This window comes from Stegostoma tigrinum, chromosome 11 (assembly GCF_030684315.1).
Source record: "Stegostoma tigrinum isolate sSteTig4 chromosome 11, sSteTig4.hap1, whole genome shotgun sequence".
In the NCBI taxonomy this organism is placed as follows: Eukaryota; Metazoa; Chordata; class Chondrichthyes; order Orectolobiformes; family Stegostomatidae; genus Stegostoma; species Stegostoma tigrinum.
The window spans coordinates 10,873,350-10,897,863 of record NC_081364.1 but is presented as its reverse complement, the minus strand read 5'-3'; the positions used below and the strand labels follow the sequence as shown (position 1 = coordinate 10,897,863).

Here is a 24,514-nt window from a genome sequence, read left to right as displayed (position 1 = left end):
AGGGGACGAACTGGGCTGGTTTAGGGATGCGGTGGGGGAAGGGGAGATTTTGAAACTGGTGAAGTCCACATTGATACCATTAGGCTGCAGGGTTCCCAGGCGGAATATGAGTTGCTGTTCCTGCAACCTACGGGTGGCATCATTGTGGCACTGCAGGAGGCCCATGACGGACATGTCATCTAAAGAATGGGAGGGGGAGTGGAAATGGTTTGCGACTGGGAGGTGCAGTTGTTTGTTGCGAACTGAGCGGAGGTGTTCTGCAAAGCGGTCCCCAAGCCTCCACTTGGTTTCCCCAATGTAGAGGAAGCCACACCGGGTACAGTGGATGCAGTATACTACATTGGCAGATGTGCAGGTGAACCTCTGCTTAATGTGGAATGTCATCTTGGGGCCTGGGATAGGGGTGAGGGAGGAGGTGTGGGGGCAAGTGTAGCATTTCCTGCGGTTGCAGGGGAAGGTGCCGGGTGTGGTGGGGTTGGAGGGCAGTGTGGAGCGAACAAGGGAGTCACGGAGAGAGTGGTCTCTCCGGAAAGCAGACAGGGGTGGGGATGGAAAAATGTCTTGGGTGGTGGGGTCGGATTGTAGATCCGATTGTCAGATTGTAGATCTCATCCAGCCTCACATTTTATTATCTTGGATTCTCCAGCATCTGCAGTTCCCATGATCTCGGTTGTCAACATGACTGGTTTAATGTCAAAAGTATCTCACTGGGTGTGAAGCATTTGGAATATTCTAACTGGTGCTATGTAAATGCTTTCTGCCTTTCCAGTTTCACTGCAATCCCACAGCAGGTTATTGGAAGGTAGCAACAGCTACTGAGCCCCATTACAGAAACAAACTACAAACTAAACTGCATCCCTGAAATAACTCAAAGTGATTGTGGGCACGTCAACAAAATTATTTCAGTCTTCATGCTACCCACGATGGGAAACAGCAAGACGAATGGTTCAGCACTAACTTGTATCTCTGCATGTGTGTAATCCATTCATTCTCCTGGTTTATTTAGCATCCCACTGTTTGTTTTTCCAAGCTGTCCATTTATTTCAGTTGGATGTGGGCTTATTTTCTCTGTGGCTGTAATTATTTAACAGAAACCTTCCCTTTATTTTGTTAAGCTGCGTTCAGACATTGCGGTGATGTATTAGGGAAATCGGAGCAATTAAAGCAAATTGAGCTCGATTGGCAAGTCAGGACTCTCACTCCCTGGGTCTACAGCTTGCTGGGGCCTTGGTGGTGGATGGCAGATTGAGACAGACATGGGGCAATGTTTGCCAATATTTGGAGTTAGGTTCAAGGTGGGCTCGAAGCAGGACGTAGCAAGACAATTGTATGGTGTTGGGTAAGTGGCCCAAAGGCCAGAGAGAAAGTCATTGAGTCAAGTGGAGTATCTTTCAGGAGGATATAACAATTGGTGAAATCTGTCAATGCTCTATGTCAGTCTGGATTTTCCTTTTTCCTTTATTCGTTCACAAGGTGAGGGTGTTGCTAGCCAGGCCAGCATTTATTGCTCATCCCTAACTGGCTGGAGGGCAGTTAAGAGTTAACGACATTACTGCACGGCTGTAGGTCAGACCAGGCAAGGATGGCAGATTTCCTTGCCTAAAGGGCATTAGTGAGCCAGATGGGTGTCTCCGACAATTGATAGTGGATTTGTGGTCATCATTAGACTCTTAATTCTAGATATTTATTGAATTCAAATTACACCAGCTGCCATGACAGGATTCAAACCTAGGTCCCCGGACCATTATCTGGGTCTCTGAGTTTACAGTCCAGGGATAATAGCACTAGGCCACCCCCTCTACCTATGCATTGAGTATAATCTTATATTGGAGCTCTAGCACAGCCAGAACAATCATTCCCAAATGTTCAATCACTGGTTTGTTTGCCCCTTTGGGTTTCTAAAGCAGCAGAGCCACCCGAGTAAACTTTAACTTTCAAGCTTCACCTGGATGGCATAGCGGCGCAGTAGATAACACTGCTGTCTCACAGCACCAGGGGCCTGGCTTTGAGTCCACCCTCAGGTGACTAGTTTGCACGTTCTCCCATGTTCTCTGTGTGGATTTCCTCCGCATGCTCCGATTTCCTTTCACAGTCCAAAGATGTGCAAGTCAAGAGGATTGGCCATGTTAAATTGCCCCACAGCGTCTGGGGATGTGTAGGTTAGGTGGGTTAGCCATGGAAAATGCAGGTTAACGGGGATGGGGGGGCGGTCTGGGTGGGATGCACTTTCGAGGGTTGGTGCAGACTGAATGGCCTGTACCTGGACTGTAGAGAGTATATGTTTATTTTTTTCTTGCACTTTCTGTTTACTACTGTTGCTTTTCCTTTGCATCCTTCAAATATATTGGTCTGCACTCTTCCATAAAATGACCAACTGGAGTTGATGTATTCCTGGGGTTATTCACGTGTCTCCCTGCTCAGCAATACTACAGCTGAGAAACAGCTTTTTGGTGAAAACATGCAACTCCCTTTCAAAGGCTGAGAGGCGAGTAAGACAAGGTTCTCGGGGGAAACTTGACAGGGTAAATGAGGAAAGATTGTTTCCCCTCATGGGAGAGTCTAAGAGCGAAGACCATTATCTCAGCTAAAGGGGTTCACATATTTATGATGAGAAGGACTTCTTAATATATACATTAAAATATTAATAAATGTTATAATATTATATTATTAAATTAGTATAGACTCTTGCTTATTGAGGAGATGAAAGGTTATCAGCGATTTGCAAGAATGTTGTGTGGAGGTTAAAATCAGATCAACCATGAGCTTATGGAATGGGAAAGTAGATTCAAAGGGCCGAGTGGCCTAGTCTTGTTTATATGTTTGAATTTCTTCTCTCAGAAGATAATGAATCTGTAGAATTCTATGTTGCAGGGGGCTATCGAGGCTGAGATAGACAGATTCTTAATCAGTAAAGAGAATCAGAGGTTATGGGGAACAGGGAGGAGTCAGGCACTGAGGATTTTCAGATCAGCCATGGTCTCATTGAATGGTGGAGCAGACTTGATGGGCTGAATGGCCTACTTCAGCTCCACATCTTACGGTCTCTGATTTTTCCTCCAGGTGTTGCTCAAGGCAGTGTCCAAGAGTTGAATTTCCAATTCCTGGGATCTCCTGGACAATCCCACAAGGTTGACAAACTCAGTCTTGCACCAGAGAAAACAGAAGCCCACCAGGTAGACTGGAATTGCTAAATGCGGCTGTAATCAGAACATGAACACCCTCAGAGAGTGAATGAGATTGTGGAGGGGGTAGGACTACATTAGTTTAATTCAAGGTAAGTGCTTCATATGCGATGCTCAAGCTCTGAAGTGAACTTGAGACACCAAGCCTCTGACTCAGTGAAATACACTGCCAATTGAGTCATGATTAGCGCATAAAATCATCCTGTCAACTGTCCAAAAAGTACTAGCTTGTGGTTTCTCAACTCGGTGCTTTTTAAAATTGAACAGCATCTTGAGTCAGACATCCCAAAGAGAGAAATATGCAAACCTGAATTTACTCAATTCTGAAAAAAGAAACAGAAAACAGGATTAGGAGGAGGCCATCCTCCCCCTCAAGCCTGTTTCTCCCCCTTTCTCCACATACCCTTTGATCCCTTTAGTCCAAAAGAACTATAATCAAAATCTTTCCTGAAAACATTCAATGTCTCCACCTCTTAGTCCCAAATGGCCTGCCCTGTACCTTTTAGACTGTGATCCCTGGTTTTGGACTCCTTGGTCATCGAGAATATTCTGTGTTTACCCTGTCTAATCCTTTATAGGTTCCTACGCAATTATCCCTCATTCTAAATTCCAATGAATATAATATTTACCAATCCACTATCCTTTTATGTATCAGTTCTGCCAATCCAGGTATCAGTTTGGTAAATCTTCTCTGCATTCCTTCTCTATCTTTTCATAGATAAGGAGACCAAAACTGCACACAATTTTCCAGGTGTACTCTTACCAACACTCTGTACAATTGCAGCAAAACACCTTCTGCTCCTGTACTTGGGTCTTGACAATATCTTGAAGTGATAAGCACCAATACAAATACATTTGGAGGATTAACCCATCCACTTGAGATCAGCATTCACCCTACTTTATTGGAACACGTTTTCTCGAACCTTCGACAACATGCATCAAAAAGTAGAGCAAGGAGTTCCAGTCTCAAAGAGAAATTCCTGAAGTAACTTAAAATTTGCAAGTTGCTCACCTCCTACGATTGTTCGTGGAGAATGGTGACTGGCTTCATACTTCTGTCTTGCTGTGTATGTTTTCCATGCCATTTATTTTAACTGTGAGTTTTGTGTGGAACTGAGCCAGTTGTGTCTCTAGGGAAAGCTTGCTGTTTCTCCAGCTTTAGGAGGTGCAGTCAGGTTGTCTGGATTCTGAAACCAGTAGCCGTTTCACTGTCACTACCCAGATTCTAGTGCTTTTTGTCTTAGATTTCCATCAGTCAGGGGTCAAAGTGAGTGAGTTTATAAACGGGTCTGGCCATTATACTAAATGACTTAACACCTGGCTGAAAATAGCACACAGAGGAATATTCACAAGGCAGCTAAACACCAACGCTTAAACTCTTTAGAGGTAGTCAGAAGGCTGTAGCTTTGTTTCAAAGACTTCAATCTGATTTGATTTCTTATTGTCGCATGTACCTATGTACAGTGAAAAGTTGTTTTGCATGTAGCACAGGGAAATCACACCATACTAAGATCATCAGGTGATTGAACAGAGCAAGGAATACAAAGTTATGGCTGCGGAGAAGGTGCACAAAAAGCAAGATTAACATTAGATTTGAAATTTGGGAGGTCTATTTAGAAGTCTAATTACAGCAGGAAGATGATGTTCTTGAACCTGTTGGTAAAGGTGTTAAAGCTTTTGTGTCTTCTGCCTGATGGAAGAGATTCTAACCAGGTGGGAGGGGTCTTTGATGTCTTTCCAAGGCAGCGAGAAGTACAGATGGAGCTAATGGATGGAAGGTTGGTTTGAGAGATGGACTGGGCTGTGTTCACAATCTCTGTAGTTTCTTACAGTCCTGGTGACCCTCAGGTTAAACTCCCTACTGGTCATACTTCTAATGAGGGAGCAGTGTTACTGTCCCCTTGGAGCATGCTGACTTTATCTTTGTGATTCTATCATCCTAGGAATCAGTCTAGTGGGCCTGCAGTGCATTCTGTCAAGAGGAAGTGTATCCTTCCTCTTCAATAAAAAGACCAAAACCGGATGCATTATTTGGAAGTGTGGTTCCATAATGGCCTGTTCTATACTCTTGTAATATGATTTACTCATGTTACCACAACATTTATGCTCCCAATGGAGGGTAAAGCAATGTTATCCAAACTATACTGTCAACTGATTCATTCTGCTGCCTGGACCGTTTTACATCAGTGCAGTAAACATTCAATCTGGGAACTGAGAGTTGGAGAGACAAAGAGTGTGACGGGAAGTTTCAGATGGTGAGGTGGTTGAAAGCTCATCTTCCAACGGTGGAATGAAGGAAATTGAGGATGGGGCACAGGTCAGAATGGGAGAATGCAGAGCTTTGGGGATGTGTTGGTTGTAACATGGAGTGTACAGTCCAGACCGCTGTAATAAGCAAAACAGGATGCAGTGATTACATGATAACAAAGTGTGGAGCTGGATGAATACAGCAGGCCAAGCAGCATCTCAGAAGCACAAAAGCTGACGTTTTGAGCCTAGACCCTTCATCAGAGAGATGCTGCTTGGCCTGCTGTGTTCAACCAGCTCCACACTTTGTTATCTTGTATTCTCCAGCATCTGCAGTTCCCATTATCTCTGATCAGTGACTTCATTGCAGGTTCCAGTCAAAGACTCTAACCCAGGGATATCGAGGGAAAATTTGACTGACTGGGCCAAGTAGCTATTTTTGCTTTCAACTTGAATTTGATAACACTGGCATAACCATTACTGTTCCTGTTATAAATTTTTTACTGCTGATAACAAATAACTTCTTTAGTCGTAATAAGCACCATTGAAAAGAAAAGATTCTCACACTCTGGCGATCTCCTAGGGTGAAGAATTACTCTTCTCATTAACTGTGGCTACATTGTAAAAGCGGGTGTGAAAATTTCCTGTTTTTTTGTTTAAAAAAAGGTTTGTGATGAAAGTACACAGAAGCCACAAGAATGGTTCCCCACCCCCACAATGCCCTCGGTTCTATTTCCTCCTGTTCTCTTTGCACCTATACCAGATGTCTTATTAATCATTCTTGTCTAACACCCTCCATTCCCAACATTTCTCTTTCTGCATTTCTGCCACTTCCTGTACAAGATCATCCATCGTTTCGTTGAATAAAAAGCAGGTGCAGAAAGCCAGCCGCTCAGCTAACTAATTAGCGAAGCTGTTCCACCTTGTTCAACACTATGTTTGAACATATTGATGAGCTCAAACTGACTTACGTTCAGACACATGAAACATTCCCCGAAATCTTGGTTGTCATTGATTCCTGCCACAAACCTGCTTCATGTGAAGATGGTAGAGAAAAAAATTAAATGTTAAAATTTTCAAGCCTGCAAATAAGCCACTGTAGATTTAAAATATACTTCTTGCCAAAATTTTCAATCGTTATTTTTGTTTGAAGAGCAAAGAAAATTGCTATTTGATGATCAGGTACAACACAATGGTGATGTTATTCATATTGACACTTGTTTTTGCTAGTAAGGTGAACAGTCTCACATTTATCCACACAGAGCTCAGTCACCGGACCAGAAAACGTTAATTCTATTTTTCCTTCACAGATGCTGCCAGACCTGCTGAGCTTTTCCAGCAACTTTGTTTTTGTTCTTGTTGCGTTTAATTGGGGATAGACAGGAATGTGCAACAGAACTAATGTCATCCACAATCAACAGTAGAGCGGCTTTGTAATGGGCCACTTCTGTTCATACTTTGTTTGTTTGCGTGTAAAAGCATTCAAAGTAAAAACGTAAAACTAAAATAAATCATGCACTTAATATCCCACAGATTACTTTTTACTCTCAGATTTCTTGTGGTGGTGTTGATGAGTGGTTGAATCTTTCATTCCTGTAGCCTCCAGGCAAAACTGAGGGGGGGTTGGCAACACAAGTGATAGCTGAGACTGCCATTTATACAACTGAAAGGTGATCATTAACATACACATTGGCATCACACAGCCAGGTGCAGCTCTGATTGCTGGAGGGCATTTTTATCTGTACACACAGCAGAACAGAAAATCAACAGTGTAAGGGAATCACTAGGCTGGCCTCCCAGAACATCTGCACCCTCAATTAATGTCAGCATTTGCCTCCCAATGTAGATAACATCACAGTGAAGATCAGCACCGAGATGAACTGATTTAATTATTCACCCACAAGAGAGCTTCAGCTCTGCACTCCTTATTGAAACACAGAGTACTTGACAGGGTAGATGTTGGGGCTCTTGTCGGGGAATCTAAAACCATTTCAAAACAAGGATCTGTCCATTTAATACAGAGTTAAAGAGGGACTTTTCATTTCAAAAGTCATTACCATCTGCAATTTTCTGTCAGAAAATTGGGTCATTAAGTATTGGGTCATTGAATACATTACAGAACATAGAACATTACAGCACAGTACAGGCCCTTCGGCCCTCGATGTTGTGCTGACTTGTCATACCGATCTGAAGCCCATCTAACCTACACTATTCCATGTACGTCCATATGCTTGTCCAATGACGACTTAAATGTACCTAAAGTTGGCAAATCTACTACCGTTGCAGGCAAAGCGTTCCATTCCCTTACTACTCTGAGTAAAGAAACTACCTCTGACACCTGTCCTATATCTTTCACCCCTCAATTTAAAGCTATGCCCCCTCGTGCTTGCCGTCACCATCCAAGGAAATTCACTGAGTAAGATTCAGGTTAGGGATTCAATGGCTGTTACATGGGCAGGAAAACCTACAGCCAGAATCAGGTTATATCCATCATTTTATTGAATGGCAGAGCAAGACAGAGAAGCAAAGAGATTTCCTCCTGCTCTTATTTCACATGGGCTAGTAGAACACAGAGCGGAAACAATGCATTAGGCTGATCAAATCCACAGCAAATCTCCAATGAGCATCCCACACAAACCCTACCCTATCCCTGTAACCCTGCATTTTCCATGGCTAATTTACCTAACCCACACATCCCTGGACACTGTGGGCAATTTAACTTGGCCCATCCACCCTAACCTGCACATCCCTGGACTGTGGGAGGAAACCAGGGCACTTGGTAGAAACTCACACAGATGCAATGACTCTGCAAGCTTCTTTTCCATCAGGTCCGATCCAATTCCCTTTCTAATCATTCATTGTCTCCACTTCCATCGAGTCTGTAGGCAGCGAGTTCCAAGTCATTTTCACTCATCATGTAAAAAGCTCTTCCTCACAACCATCCAGCATTGCTTGCCCAAGACCTTAAATCTGTGGTCCTGAATCCTTATACCCATTGGCTAATTGGAACAGCTACTGTCTATCTTTTCTGAACCTACCATCATCTTGTGCATATCTGTAAAAATTCTGTGTTTTTTGCTGTGATCAAGCTTCTCTAGTTTCTCCAATGTAACCTTGCTCCTAAAATCCCTCTTTCTGCATTGCAAAGGTATGGCCACCATTGTTCTATAGGACCATTGAGAGATGGCTGGTGGTGGTTTAACCTGAGGGTCACCACACCTCAGGCGAGTGGGGTAAATTGAAGAGAGTCCTTCATGATAACCTCAGCTGGTGTGAGAATTGACCCTATGCTGCTGGCTTCACACTGCATCAGGAGCCAGCTTTCCAGATCTAATGAAGTTACACATTGGGACACTGTGGAAGCCTCACTGATCCAGTCTCTGAGGGACTTGCCCAGGAAATTGGGGATTCTGATGCATAATGCCCCTAGGCTGGAGCCCCCTGAAAGTATCAATTTAAAACTGGAAAATTGGGTGGAGGGTGCTGATCTGCAGTTAAGTAAATAGGTATGCAAGCAAGGTTAGAAATCTAGTCTAACTCCAGGGTAACTAATAAAGTCACCCCCTAACTGTACTCTGAACTGTAGCCCCCACCTCAGACACCTCACAACCCTCCTGACCATGACCTGACACCCACTGTCCACACCCCTCATGGTGTAACACCCCTCCCCCCCACTGGGTGCCAGCACACCCATTTCTCCTAGACCTTGACACACCTCCTCACACCACGACCAGCTCTACCCACCCCCCAACCATCTGCGCCTTCCATCTGGGACAAGATTCCCATCAGGGCAGGGGCATCTTAAATCAGAAGGGCGGAGATCTTTAACATGAGAAATGAAGGAATGGAATCACAATCTATGTGATTACCACTCGTCAAAATCCAGCCCAATATCTGTTTATGAATTTCCAAGCTCCTACTTCCTTTGCAAATTTCTCTCTCAATACATCCTACTTTCTTCCCTGTAAAAGGACCCACTGCTTCTTCTCTCCACGTACACTCCCTGCAGTGCCGAAAGAGGCCATTGGGCCCATTGAGTCTATAGCAATCCTCTGAACAGCTTTCTTCCCAAACCCACCCACCTCATGACCCCACAAATTCAATTGCCACAGCCAATCCACCTAACCTGTATATCCCTAGAAACTATGGACAATTTCGCACAGCCAAACCTGCTAACCTGTACATCTTTACACTGCGACTGGAAACTGTGGCACGCGGAGGAAACCCCCCGCAGGCACAAGGAGAACATGCAAACTCCATACAGACATCTGACGCTGAAATTGAACCCAGCTCCTTCCAGGTAGCAGTACACTCCCAACCAGAGCAAGAAAGTGAGGAGGGTGAGAATATCTTGACCACCAGTCCCTGTATTATGAACAATGCATTCACAAGAACCCATGGCCTTACTGTGAGATCATAGGCAAAGAACAAAAATCCAGTCAGAATATGACATTTCAGAGCCAAAACATGGAAACACAGAAAACAGGGTGCAGAATTAGGCCATTCGGTCCTTTGAGTCTGCACCACTATTCAATGTGATCATGGCTGACCATGCAATCTCAGTATCCCATTCCCACCCTCCCCCTGCACCCATTGATCCCTTTAGCCAGAAGGACCATGCCAAGCTCCCTCTTGAATATATCTAATGAACTGGCCCCAACAGCTTTCTGTGGGAGGGAATTCCACAGGTTCACAACACTGAGTGAAGAAATTTCTCCTCATCTCTGTCCTGAATGGCTCACCCTTTATTCTTAGGCAGGGACAATGTCTGATACATAAAGCATAACGTGGCAACAGAATGCTCCAAAAATTAGTCACAGGTTTTGGTTTAACATCATGCTTAAAAATTAACATTGAATTCAGTTTCCAAATGGTCTTGTTCCTTATAGAAAGTAAAACACCCTGGGTGCTGTCAATCTGAAATAAAAACTGGGGAAGTGTTGGACAGACTCAGCAGGTCTGGCACCATTTGGGGAAGAAGTCACACTGGATCTGAAACATTAACTTGGTTTTTCTCTCTCCACAGATGCTGCCAATCCTGTTATGTTTCACCAAGCTTCCTTCATTAATTTCACTTGTAATGTCACTGCTATGTACAAGATCAAATTACTGGCACTCACTAGGATTGCTACAAACCTCGGTTAATCGCTGCCTGCAACGTTCCGAGGAGCTGAGCTACTGATCACTCGTTCTCTGTGAAAACGGAAGGAAAAAAAGAGACTTCAATACTTGCTTTCCTTCTTCCCTCAGCTGATGTTGACGATAACTGCATTCTTTTTCTCACAATAAATAACAGCAACAATTGGCTCACATCTGAGGAAATGAGCTCAGGGATCCTGGGACTGGACCTGTGTTGGTGTGCAGCCCATTGTTACTTGTCGCTGAATGGGAACACACTGGCTCTATTACAAATCAGTGACTCAAACCCTTTCCCTTTATTTTCCCAACAGTGATTCTATTTCGAGCAGTGTAAATTACCAAATGGCTAGATAAAGGTTTTCGCCACTGCTGCGTGTGCACATTTAACCACCTTCCAGATGTTGTCTGACCACGAAGCTATCCCAGTGCCAGATGAGAACTAGAATCAATAACTCTTGTTGAAAGATTGAGCTTTAAACCGTCGAGAGTTAACCCTTTAACGTAGCGTTCTCCAAAAAGCAGAGACAAGATTCACTGCAGTAACTCACCAAGGGTTCCTCTCCAGCAAATAGCAGTGGGGCAAGTCCTAATGCAGGGAAGGACAAGTGCACCAGTGCTATGATCAGGATGTTCTCACGGCACAAACCAGACACTATTTTCTTCTCGTTTGACTAAGGGTGAAGGTGGATATGAGAAAATGGGACTTATATTCACAGGGAGGGCAGATTTTCCAGCTCACCATGTGTGTACATGTGAGTAATACCTCAAAATTTACAGGCAGGACGTTCAGAAGCCATCTGGCACATTCCAAGCTCTGACATTCAGACGCCATATTGAAAGAGGCACTCCCAGGGAGCTCTTTGATGAAGGGTCTAGGCCCGAAACGTCAGCTTTTGTGCTCCTGAGATGCTGCTTGGCCTGCTGTGTTCATCCAGCCTCACATTTTGTTGTCTTGGATTCTCCAGCATCTGCAGTTCCCATTATCGCTCTCACTCCCAGGGAGCACTTTGTTCTCTGCAATCCAGGAGCATCACTCCATCCCTGCTCATTATCACCTCTCACACACACCCTGGAGTGGTTAGAGGCCAGAAAAGCCGGGCTTCAGATCCTCCTGTCCAGGGGAGAAAAGCAGGCTTTTTTCCACTATGAACGGCAGTAGGAGTCCATCCCAAATGACAAAGCCATGACTGATGGAGTTGTCTGTAGAGGTCAGCGGTCCGAGCACCTCACTGAGAGCCTGCCTCCTTTGCTGCAAGAGGATAAATGATCTGCTGTGCTCTGTCAGGGTGTGTACCACCATTGACTCAATGCTTTGCCCCTCTATAAGTGAGTTAGCAGTGTGAGGTTACCACTGCATACAACTGTCCCACAGGAGGTTGGGTGCCAGACATCTCCGTTAATGCCTCATGTACGTACAACGTGTCGCCAATGTAACATGACTGGCACTGCCTCTCATGTCTGCCAGGCCTAGCACTCAGAACAGCAAAGGAGCGACATTAGACAGCTCAGATGCCATTGGGTCACCGACCTTTCTTCACAATCAGGAGAACGTCCATGTCTGGCAGCTTTACACCAAAGGCCTGTGTGGGCCAAGGGGACACCCAGAAAAATGGCCTTTTGCTATCAATCCCCGTCCTGGGTTCAGGCCCCACTTGCCCTGCCTCAGTCAGGTTTACTGGGATCAGTGGGTGTGTCTGCCTTTTGTGGATACGCTGCTTGATCTGCTCAGGTTTCATCCCTGACACTAGGTGTTTCACAACAAGCTGATCAACACCGAGAGGCTTCATCACTAACACTGCCAGCATTTTGTATAAAAAACTACCTCCTTTCTGATGTAGACAGATGTCTGAAGAACAGCGTACCCAGTGGAGCTTGGGGAAAGGGGTCTCCAAACTTCATTTGGGTTTGTGAATAATTCATTCCCATTTTTGGCCAACACAATTGTGCTTGTGAGCCTAATCCCAGTGGGATGGGATGTTAACAGTATCCATGACACACTGATGAGTCTAAAACAGCTTCAGAACCCTGAAGGTTGGGAGAACTGACTTGCCTGAAAGATTCTGAGAACTTCACAGCAAGGCCTTAAATGGCCATCAGGCATCGAAAATTATGACCCTGTGCCCCCAACCCAATTAAAGTGCCCCCTACATCCATACCCAGGTGGGCACGACCAATTCTACCTGCCATCCCAATCTGTAATCATATAGCAGTTTCTCCATTGTCGCTGGGTCAAAGTCATGGAACTCCCTCCCTAACAGCAGTGTGGGCTTCCCTACACTACGCGGCCTGTAACAGTTCAAGAAAGCTGCTCACCACCTTGCTCAAGGGCAATTACAGACAGATGATAATTGTTTACCCAGTTGGCAGTACCTCCATTCAGACAGTGAGTAAAAGAAAAACATAGGTGTTACAATAATCTCTCAATTATGATTTCTTTTATCTTATCCTTTTTTTATTTACTATCCTGTAGATGCTCTATCTTCCCAGATACACCTCTACAGGCTCCTATAATCACATGGACATTCTCCCTTGATGAGCCTAGATTGAGTGTGCAGGCTGGATATTGTCACAGAGAGGACACGTCCCAGAACCTACAGATGCAGGACATCTTACTGAGCACCCATTACTCCGACTTCATCTTGAAAATCCTTTGCCCTTTAAGCCCCTGAACATGCAAACTGACGGCAGCATATTGATCTGGTTGAAAGAGAGGAATTAGGTACTTCTTAAATGGAGAAAGGCTCAAAGAACAGGTTTCTCCCCACTGTCAGTAGACTGCCAAATGGACCTCTCAAATTTCAAATTGAATGCTGACTTTGCTCACCTACACCTCCCATGCAGCCGTAACTTTGTATGCATCTCTCTTGTTCACAATATGATCTGTATATCGTTGTACGTTACAATCTGCCTGTACTTAGGTACATGCGACAGCAATAAATCAAATCCAAGACAACTAAAGCGGGAGATTTGGGAGTCCCTGTCCATGAATCACAAAAGGCTAACATCCAACTTCAGGAGATAGAGAAAGTAAGTAAAACCTGGGCCTATATTTCAAAGGGTCTGCAGTATAAATGTGTGGAGGTTTTGGCAAAACTATACAAGGAATTGGTCAGATGGAATGCTGAACAGTTTGGGGCCACTATCTGAAGAAAAGGATATTGGATTGGAAGCTGTTCAGAGAAGGTTCACTCAGAGATACCAGGTATGGGGGACTGTCTTATGAGAAGGGCTTGAGTAGACTGGGTCTATGCAGTATAGAGAAATGAAAGGTGACCTTGTCGCATATACAAGGTTCTTGGGGGGCTGGAGGTAGATGCAGAAAGGTTGTTTTCCCTGTGGGACAGTCTGGGACTGCATCTCAGAATCAAGTGCTTTTAACAGGAGATGAGGAGGAATTTCTTCTCAGTGAGTAGTCAGTGAATCTGTAGAATTCATTATTATAGATGGCTATTGAGACTGGGTCATTAAGTATATTCATGGCTAAGGCAGGCAGATTTTTAATCAGTGAGGGAATCAGGGGTTTGAGGAAAAGGCAGGAAAGTGGAGCTGAGGATTGTTAGATCAGCCATGATCTTATTGAATCTCAAATGGTCTACTTTTTCTCCTTCATCTTATGGTCACAGAGCAGTGTGCATATGAAAGGACCAAGGGCCTATTTCCTTACCCAACCATACTTAATGATCAAGAAAGAAACATGTGAAGAATGCATTTTAGCACCATTTATCTGGTAACTATGGGGGATAGAGAAACGTTGCCCAGGGAAAGCAGATTCTCCAGTCATTATTATATTGCTCTCTGTGGGATCTTGCCATGCAACACCCTTCCATTTCTGTAACAGCAATACCACTGGTAGCAAAGTGCACTGGGGTGTCCTGGCATCCTTAAAAGTGCTATGTAAACGCAGTTGTTTTTCTTTCCTTTACCTCAAATACCGAAATACAGCCATTAACTTGCATGTCACATACTCAGTCCTTGTTGCACAGCCCAGTGTGAAAGAACAAAGAAGAAAATTACAGCTCAGGAACAGGCCCTTCAGCCCTCCAAGCCCGCACTGATGCAGATCCTCTATATAAACCTGACACCTATTTTCCAAAGATCTGTATTCCTCTGCTCCCTGCCCATTCATCCGTCTAGATGCATCTTAAATGACACTATCGTGCCCGCCTCTACCACCTCCACTGGCAATGCGTTCCAGGCACTCACCACCCTTTATGTAAAGAACTGTCCACGCATATCTCCCATAAACTTTCCTCTCACCTTGAAATCATGACCCCTAGTAATTGAGTCCCCCACTCTGGGGAAAAAGCTTCTTGCTATCCACCCTGTCAATACCCCTCATGATTTTGTAGGCCTCAATCAGGTGCCCCTCTCACCTCTGTCTTTCTAGCCTAAATAGTCCTAATCTACTCAACCTTTCTTCATAGCTAGCACCCTCCATACCAGGCAACATCCTGGTGAACCTCCCCTGCACCCTCTCCAAAGCATCCACATCCTTTTGGTAACGTGGCGACCACAACTGTACACAGCATTCCAAATGTGATCGAACCAAAGTCCTATACAACTGAGTTCTGAAGAAGGGTCACTGGACCCGAAACGTTAACTGTTTTCTCCTCCACAGATGCTGACAGACCTGCTGAGCTTTTATAGCAACTTTGTTTTTGTTCCTATACAACTGTAACATGACCTGCCAACTCTTGTACTCAATACCCTGTCTGATGAATGAAAGCATGCCGTATGCCTTTTTGACCACTCTATCGACCTGCAGTGCCACCTTCAGGGTACAATGGACCTGAAAACCCAGATCTCTCTGTATCATTGTGGCCTAGACGACAGCTCAAAAAGAAAAATTCAGATACGAATATCACATCATGTGATATTGTAATATCTTGTAATCTGGGAGATTGACATTGAGCAACAAGCTCATCTGTGGCAGGGTTCTTGAGAATGAGTTCATTCTCCTTCGAAATTTTAGTTGGCGCCCGAGAGCAGACAAAAGATTAATCACAGGCTGGTGTAATTTCTTCTTGTGCTTTTCCAATTTTAAACATCCGTGTCAAAGATTGACCACCTAGACACCGAGAGCAAAGACAATAAAAGCCAGGTGTACTTTGCAGCCACAGTTGTCCAGGCATACTTCCTTTAGGAAAGAAAAGAAATCCAGCAAGTAAACAGTCCAAGCATATTCCAGGTCAGAAGAATTTGCACTGAGTTAATACCAATGTTTGGTGCCTCACGTTCGCAGTCTATGATTTACTGGCTAATGTGCTTTTTTTAAAAAAAAGGAAATGTTGCCAAGCATTGTTCTCCAGAGAGCGAAGCCTGATTGTTTCAGTTTGTTTACGAGTGTCAATGTTTAGGGAGGAGCAATCTGATTGATTTGGACCACCTCGTCTAAACCCTAGAGGTAAATATTAATCTATCTCATTGCTTCAACAGTAAAAGTATTGGCATTGACCAGAGCTTCCCAGGCCAGTGGAGAAATGAGATACATTTTGTTTGCTCTTGCACAAAGTAAGTGCTTTGGGGATGGGTTGATTTCTTAACCTCCCTCTGCCACACTCTTCTCCCCCAATCACCTCACAATAGGGCCAATTGGAGGTCTCATTGTAGAACTACCTCCTTTAGAATCTTAAATGTCGCTAAAAGGAGACAAGACAAAGCTTTTGATCCAGAATTCTTTGGGGCTAAGGCACAAGACACTGGCTTGAAATAAAGGGACCATGGTTAATGCAACATGTCACAACAGCGCTGCTTGGTTGAGCTGTTGTTGGCATGGAGTTACAGCAAGAACCATTATCTGTCAATCTTGGTCCACAGATCATGCAGGTCAACACTGATTGCCAATTCCTGCATTCCTATGGAAACATCTTGACCAATCTCCAAGACCCCATTTTCTTCACAATTGGAAATTCAGCACTGAAAGTACACATTCCTCTTGACCAAAAACAGACTTGGGAAATAAATTGGGCTATGGAGTTTGCCAGTCTCTACTACATTCCTACAGCCACACCGATTAATCGGAGTGTAGCTAGATTGTCAATTTTAAGTTTTCAGACAATTATTTATTCTGGATCCGGTAAGCAGTAACGAAGCCAATTTCATAAATTATCTCAGAGTTAGAAGGCCCCTTTGGGAACAGTGAGCATAACATGGTAGAATTTAGCTTTCATTTCAAGAGCAAGAAACCTTGGTCAGAACCAACTGTACCAATCTTAAACATGGGTAATTACATAGGGATGAGAGCAGATGGCTGGAGTGGACTGAGAAATGAGTTTAGCAGAAACAATGGTTGAAGAACAATGGCAGATTTCTCAGGAAGTGGTTCATGACTCACAGCAAGGCTATTTCTCAATAAGTATATGATATCAGGCAGGGGCAAACCAACCTGGCTACCCAAGAAAGTAAAGTGTCAAATAGGTTCCAGGAAAAAGGCAAGAAAGTAGGCTTGAGGAATGTTGGATCAAATTCAATCTTACGGAAAGGTGCAGCAAGCTCATGAGGCTGAGTGGTCTGCTCTCATTCCTATTTCTAACAATCTTCTTACGGAAAGGGAAGCGAACAGTGGCAAAGAACAGTGGCAAGAGCACGTATTGGGAAAATCTTAAATATCAACAAAAAAGCCAAGTAGAAGAAAATAAACTATTAAAGCAAGCACTACAGAGATGGACAGCAAAAGCTTCTTCAAATATGTAAAAAGAGAGAGAGTCCAAAGTGCACATTGGCCATTTAGAGGCTAGGGAAGTAATAATAGAGAACCAGGCAATGGCACAGCAATTGGGTAAATATTTTACAGCAATCTTCATATGTGTCTTAAGATAATAAAATGTGAGGCTGGATGAACACAGCAGGCCAAGCAGCAAAACAGGAGCACAAAAGCTGACGTTTCGGGCCTAGAAGGGTCTAGGCCCGAAACGTCAGCTTTTGTGCTCCTGAGATGCTGCTTGGCCTGTGTTCATCCAGCCTCACATTTTATTATCTTGGAATCTCCAGCATCTGCAGTTCCCATTATCTCTTCATATGTGTCTTGTTGTCTTGCTAAAACTACACAAGATTCCAGACAGACAGCAGCGACAGTACTGCAAACAGATCTGTGTGTCTCTTCAAAGGGAAGATATATTGGCATTGCAGGTAGCCTGGACAATGTTCTCTGGGTTGATTTTGTGAATGGAAGGATTGTCATATGACAAGAAGTTGAGTCGGTTAAGCTTGTACTCATTGGCATTTAGGAGAATGAGAGGAGACCTTATTGAAACATAAGATTCTTAGGGACTTGACAGGGTAGACATGGAGAGGATGTTTCCTCTTGTGGGAGAGTCTAGGACCAGAGGGCACAATCTCAGAGTAAGGGATCATACATTTTAGACAAAGAATTCTTCTCTCAGGAGGCAGTGAAGCTTTGGAATTCTTTAGCTCAGACAGCTGTTCTGGATGGTTCTTTGAGTAGTTTCAAGGCTGAGATTGACAGGATTTTAATCAATAAGTCAGGAAAATGGATTTGAGGATTATCAGGTCAGTCACTATCTCATTAAATGCTGAAACACAGTCGATGAGCTGAATGGCCTACTTTTGTTTCTATATCTTATGGTGCATCTCAATGCCAATAACTCAACTGATCATTCGCCAACTGCAGCAACCTCATTGCAACAGCTACATAGATAGTAACCAAATATTTTGGAACTGATGATCATATCCCTACAATATCTAAATGTTAGGAATATTCTATCTGATAATTGACTGAGGTTTATACCAGAATGGATCATTTCAGTGCGAGAACAGAAAGAATTTATTGTATTAGAGACAGAAAGAGCGCGAGAAAGAGGAAGTAGTGTCTCTCATGACTGAAAAGGTTGTTACACACAGGTTGAGAAGGGGTCTCCTTCATGGTAACATCACTAGTGTAGAAATTGAACCTACTTGACTGATATCAATCACTGTTGCAAACTTGCTGTCCAGCCAACTGAGCTAGCCAGCTTCCCAAGACAGAATATAGATAAGGAGGAATGGGAAGGGGGTCTTGTAAATGCAGTGGTTGTGTCCCTTTCTGAGTCAGAGGTCAAGGCTTCATGTTCCACCTGGTCCAGAGGCATATCTTATATCCAATTGATGGCTGAGGGGTGACCTTATAAAGGTTTCGAAAATCATGAGCGGTATGGATAGAGTGAATAGCCAAGGTCTCCTTCCCCAGGGTAGGGGAGTCCAAAACTACAGGGTATAGCTTTAAGGTGAGAGGGGAAAGACTTAAAGGATGTAAGGGGCAAATTTTCCACACAGCGGGATTGCACGTATATAGGAATGAGCTGCCAGAGGATGTGGTGGAGGCTGGTAAAATTACAACATTTAAAAGGCATCTGGATGGGTATATGAACAGGGTGGGTTTAGAGAGTTATGGCCAAATGCTGGCAAATGGGACTAGATTAATTCAGGATATCTGGTCAGTGTGGTCAAGTTGGACCGAAGGGTCTGTTTCCATGCTGTACATCTCTATGGCTCTTTGACAAATAATACTCAGAGGAGATCGTAAGAATTGTTGATGCTGGAGTCAGAGATAACACGGTGTGGAGCTGGAGGAACACAGCAGGCCAGGCAGCAGGGAAGCAGGAAAGCTGACGTTTCTGAAGATGGGTCCCAACTCAAAATATTAATTTTCCTGCTCCTCTAGTGCTGCCTGGCCTGCTGTGTTCCTCCAGCTCGACATTGCGTTATATTAATACTTTAAGAAGGACTGGTTGCAGTAAACAACTGACCTAACCCATTCTTATGCCACATACTGACAAGAGGTAGAAGATCCCAAGAGGTGTCAGTCAGGGCAAATACCAGCAAAATATACAATCCCAGTACACCCAGAGGTTTGGTGGTGTTGTTGGGGTAGTGGTCACTGTTCTTAGACCAGAACGTCTCCGTTCTCGTCCCACCGCAGGACTTACTGATCACAAAAGGATCGCTCATCACCCAAGTTCAAACAAGTTGGTAACAAGCCTGGCACATCATTCAACACTTCCCCGAAACTGCTGTGAGGGTGGAAGCTGTGTGAGCACAGATAGAAAAGCAGCAGTCACACTAACAGCGTCCTGCACCATAGCAAGTGGCTGCCTTTAATTCAGCTTGTCACACTCACTTGCCATGAGTTGAAGATGACACTACACAGTCAGGAACTCACCAAAGATCGTCAGACAGCACCTTCCAAACCCACAACCACTTCACCCAGAAGGACAAGGACCACAGATACGTGGGAACACCTCCACCCACAAGTTCCCCTCAAGCCCATTCCCCATCCCGACTTAGAAATATAATTGCCGTTTGCTTCACTATCGCCGGGTCAAAATCCTGGAATTCTCTCCCTAAGGGCATTGTGGGTCAACCCACAGCAGGTGGACTGCAGAGGTTCAAGAAGGCAGCTCCCCACCACCGTCTCAAGGTCAATTAGGGATGGGCAAGAAATGCTGTCCCAGCCAGCGACGCCCATATCCCACAAAAATGAATGGAACATAAAAAGACTTGTCAACTTCCAAAAATATCATCAAACAAAGCGGATATTTCTCAGCCTGCAGAAGCTCAGGTTAGACAAGTTAAGAGGGGCATGAACAGAAAGCTGGGTGACAGGAATATTTGAAGTGCTGATATTTTTTATTAATTATTTGATTTTTCATTACAGTAGAGGTGATCTTGTATTGTCTTCATTCTATCTATCTGTTGTGATTTGGAACTAACGGCCCAAAAGGGCGAGAGGAATTCAAGAGAAATTCAGAAAGGATACCAAATAATCACTTTAAAAAATACAGGGACGTGAAGAACAGTGTTTAAACCAGTTTGCCAGGCCTTTCATCAAGGCTTGCACAGACAATGGGCAGAATGGCCTGTTTCTGTGTAATCCAATGATGTAATGACAGTCTGTGTGGGAAAATCCAAGCCCTTTAACAATAATTATTTGTGTTTGCGTAATTGGCACTGGAAGCCTTTTTTCAAAATGCTGCTTGCAGACAATAGCTCCTGCCAAGTTATAGTAAAAGGAAATCAACTGCAGCCCTACACTCTCGGATCCAATCTGAAAAGCAGGGAGAAGTTCATCGCCCAATTTTGGCAAACAGGACCTTCTGCTACACAGTTTGTGCTAACGTCAATGGCCCATGGTTTCACAGAAAGACCCAGTGCACCGAACTGGCAGTTCTCCCTCAGAGATAGGAGGAACAGCTGATGGTGGAGAATCTGAGATAACAGTATGGAGCTGGACGAACACAGCAGGCCCGGTAGCAGCAGAGGAGCAGGAAAGCTGACGTTTCGGGTCTGGACCCTTTAGGCACGGGAAGGATGTGCAAACTCCACACAGACAATTGCCTGAGGGCCTGAAGAAGGGCCCCAGCGCAAAATGTCAGCTTTACGGCTCCTCGGATGCTGCCTGGCCTGCTGTGTGCATCCAGCTCTACACCTTGTTATCTCTTATTGCAGCTTCCTGCCCGGTTTATCTGAAAATGGACATGGCATGTCCCTTTTGGATGTTCCAGTTCCCTCCTCTCAATCAACCAGAGACACCACAGCGTTTTTGAAGTTGCTGTGAGCTCTACAAAATAATGATGCCCCCACTGTGCCTGCAGGAGGGCAGTTAGGGGAATCTTGCTTAATTGAGGATATCATTGACAATTTTGCAAGTGGGACGCCAGAAAGAAGAGATATCACAGCTGGAGGAACACAGCAGGCCAGGCAGCATCAGGGGAGCTGGGAAGCTGACATTTCAGATCTGGACCATTCTTCAGAAATTTACGAAATTGCTGTATTCCTCCAGCTCCGCATCTTGTTATCTCAGACTCCAGCATCAGCAGTTCCTACTGTCTCTGTCCAGAAAGAAGAACCTTGCTCGCTTTTCATGAATGAAACAAATAAGGAATGGAACTCATAACCTGATAGCATTCCTTTTTAAAAAATAAACAGTCGATCTTCAAAGTAGTTCTCCCTCGCTCCCAAATATCTGTCTTCTTGACAGCATCTGACAACCTTCAGATTCTGCTGGCGCCAAAACTTGAACCAGATTAGCTATTTGTCACTGGTGTGACCCCCCAGGTGTCCAGCTACAAGTGCTGTTCACCAGACCTCGACAAAACATGCAGCTTCCAACAAGAGGTTTCATACAAACAGGGAAGTCAGCAGCAGGAGTGGGCCTTCTGGCCCTTCAAGCCTGCTCCACCAGTCAATTATTGCTGCTGATTCTGGTTTCCTCCACAAACCCTTTGATCCCTTTAGCCCTGAACTATATCTTCTTGAAAGCATTCAATGTTTTGGCATCAGCTTTCTGTGGCAGAAAGTTCTACAGGCTCACCACTCTCTGGGTGAAGAAATGTCTCCTTATCTCAGTCCTAAATGGTCTGCCCATACCTTTAGATTCTTGGCACCTTGGTCATCAGGAGCATCCCTCCTGTGGTTACTGTCTGGATACACAGGTAGCAAGAACCCTCCCATCTGTAATGTGCACTCTAGTGCCACCCATACCCCATTCCTTACTCAAGAGAGTGGTAGGGGCGTGGAATGCATTGCCGGAGAGGGTAGTGGAGTCGGCCTCATTAGGGGCATTTAAGCTGCAATTAGAAAGGCATAGATGATAATATAAGGTAGGGATGGAGGTTAGAGAGACCTTAGGATTAGGGTAAAAGTTGGGAACAACATCGTGGGCCAAAGGGCCTGTACTGTGCTGTACTGTTTTATGTTCTGTAAGTTCCATCTCATCAAGGGGTGGCAGTTTGAGAGTACTGGGGTGGAGGGGACTAGGAGCAATATAGGGATGAAAGGAACAGCTGGCTTAAATTTACCTGCATCTAAGGATTGTTCAGATTGAAAGAAAAGATGAAATCAGACAAGAGGAATGTTCAGGGCAAAAAAAAAATCAGAAGCACTGACTACCAATCAAATGATTGAATTTTTAAAAAAATTTTGGGATCAGAGCATCAAAGGCCAGGCCAGCATTTCTTGCCCATCCCTAATTGCCCAGACGGCAGTGCAGAGTCAACCATATGGCTGTGGATCTGAAGTCACATGTCAGCCAGAACAGGTAAGGATGGTAGTTTCCTTCTCTAAAGGACATTAATGAACCAGATGGGTTTTCCCCCAACAATCAGCACATGGCAGGATTTGAACCCAGGTCGCCAGAGCATTACTTATGATTCGGGATTTACAATCCATCAATAATACCACAAGCCTGTCACTTTCCCTTGACTAACAATCATTGACCATTCTGTTTCCCCTGATATGACAGTTGCAAAACAAAGGTGGAATTTATACCTGAACTTGGATAATAACCAGCAGAGACCATATATAATTTCTGCACGGGCTTGAACAAGGTGCAATCTATTGCCAGGTTGGTCTCAGGATAAGGGGTCATCCATCTTGGATTGAGATGAGTAGAAAGTTTCTCTCTCCAGAGATGCTGAATTTCTCCAGCATCTTGTGTTTGTTTCAGATTTCCAGAAATTGTCCTATTTTGCTTCTATCGAGATAGTTTTTTTCTCCCCCTCACACTGATGTGAATATTTAGAATTTTCAAACCCAAATAATCAGAGTCGAAAGATCATGGAAACTCAACTTGTGAGGAGCTATTCAAGGCTGAGATTGCTTCCCAATTTTAGGGACTAAGACAAGCACAGGATATGGTGACAGGCCAGTTAGGAAATTCATCATCTTACCAAGAACAAAGAACTAAGGAAATTACAGCACAGGAACAGGCCCTTGGGCCCTCCAAGCCTGCGCCAATTGAGATCCTCTATCTAAACCTGTTGTCTATTTTCCAAGGATCTGTATCCCTCTGCTCCCTGCCCATTCATCTATTTGTCTAGCTACATCTTAAATGACACTATCGTGTTCACCTCTACTACCTCCGCTGGCTACACGTTCCAGGCACGCACCACTCTGTGTAAAGAACTTTCCACGCATATCTCCCTTAAACATTTCCCCTCTCACCTTGAAATCGTGACCCCTAGTAATTGAGTCCCCCACTCTGGGAAAAAAGCTTCTTGCTAGCCACCCTATCTATACCCCTCATGATTTTGTAGGGCTCAATCGGGTGCCCCCTCAATCTCAGTCTTTCTAATGTAAATAATCCTAATCCACTCAACCTCTCTTCATAGCTAGCGCCCTCCATACCAGGCAACATCCTGGTGAACCTCCTCTGCACCCTCTCCAAAGCATCCACATCCTTTTGGTAATGTGGTGACCAGAACGGTACGCAGTATTCCAAATGTGTTCGAACCAAAGTCCTATACGACTGTAACATGACCTGCCAACTCTTGTAATTAATACCCCGTCCGATGAATTACAGCATACCGTATGTCATCTTGACCACTCTGTCGACCTGTGTTGCCACTTTCAGAGTACAATGGGCCCGAACACCCAGATCTCACTTGTGCAATTTTCCCCTAGGGCTTTTCTACTTATCGCATAGTTCGCTCTTGAATTGGATCTTCCAAAATGCATCAGCTCTCATTTGCCAGGATTGAAATCCATCTACCATTTGTCTGCCCAACTGTCCAATCTATATTCTGCTGCATTCTCCGACAGTCCCTTTCACTATCTGCTACTCCATCAATCTTAGTGTCATCTGCAAACTTGCTAATCAGACCATCTATACCTTCCTCCAGATCATTTACATATATCACAAACAGCAGTGGTCCCAGCACAGATCCCTGTGGAACGCCACCAGTCACAGGTCTCCATTGAGAAACTCTTCCACTACAGTTCTGTCTCCTATTGCCCAGCCAGTTCTCCATCCATCTAGCAAGTACACCCTGATCACCTGCAACTGCATTTTCGCCATCAGCCTACCATGGGGAACCTTATCAAATGCCTTACTGAAGTCCATACATATGATATCTACAGCCCTTCCCTCATCTATCAACTGTGTCACTTCCTCAAAGAAGTCTATCAAATTGATAAGGCCATCTTATGGTGAATGAAGACTCATGACTGTA

At 44.4% G+C, this 24,514-nt stretch overlaps 1 protein-coding gene across 5 annotated transcripts in view; it reads right to left on the bottom strand.

Moving 5' to 3' along the window:
• The window catches only part of sema3bl (sema domain, immunoglobulin domain (Ig), short basic domain, secreted, (semaphorin) 3bl), a 242,182-nt gene that overhangs the window by 201,083 nt on the left and 16,585 nt on the right, over positions 1-24,514 (bottom strand). The window contains exon 1 of one of the 5 annotated variants that reach the window (XM_059649744.1): positions 10,566-10,573. The exons of the other annotated variants lie outside the window; for them this stretch is intronic. The gene's annotated coding sequence lies outside the window, so the exon portion shown is untranslated. Of the gene's footprint in view, positions 1-10,565; positions 10,574-24,514 lie in introns of those variants that run through there. 5 annotated transcript variants of the gene reach the window in all.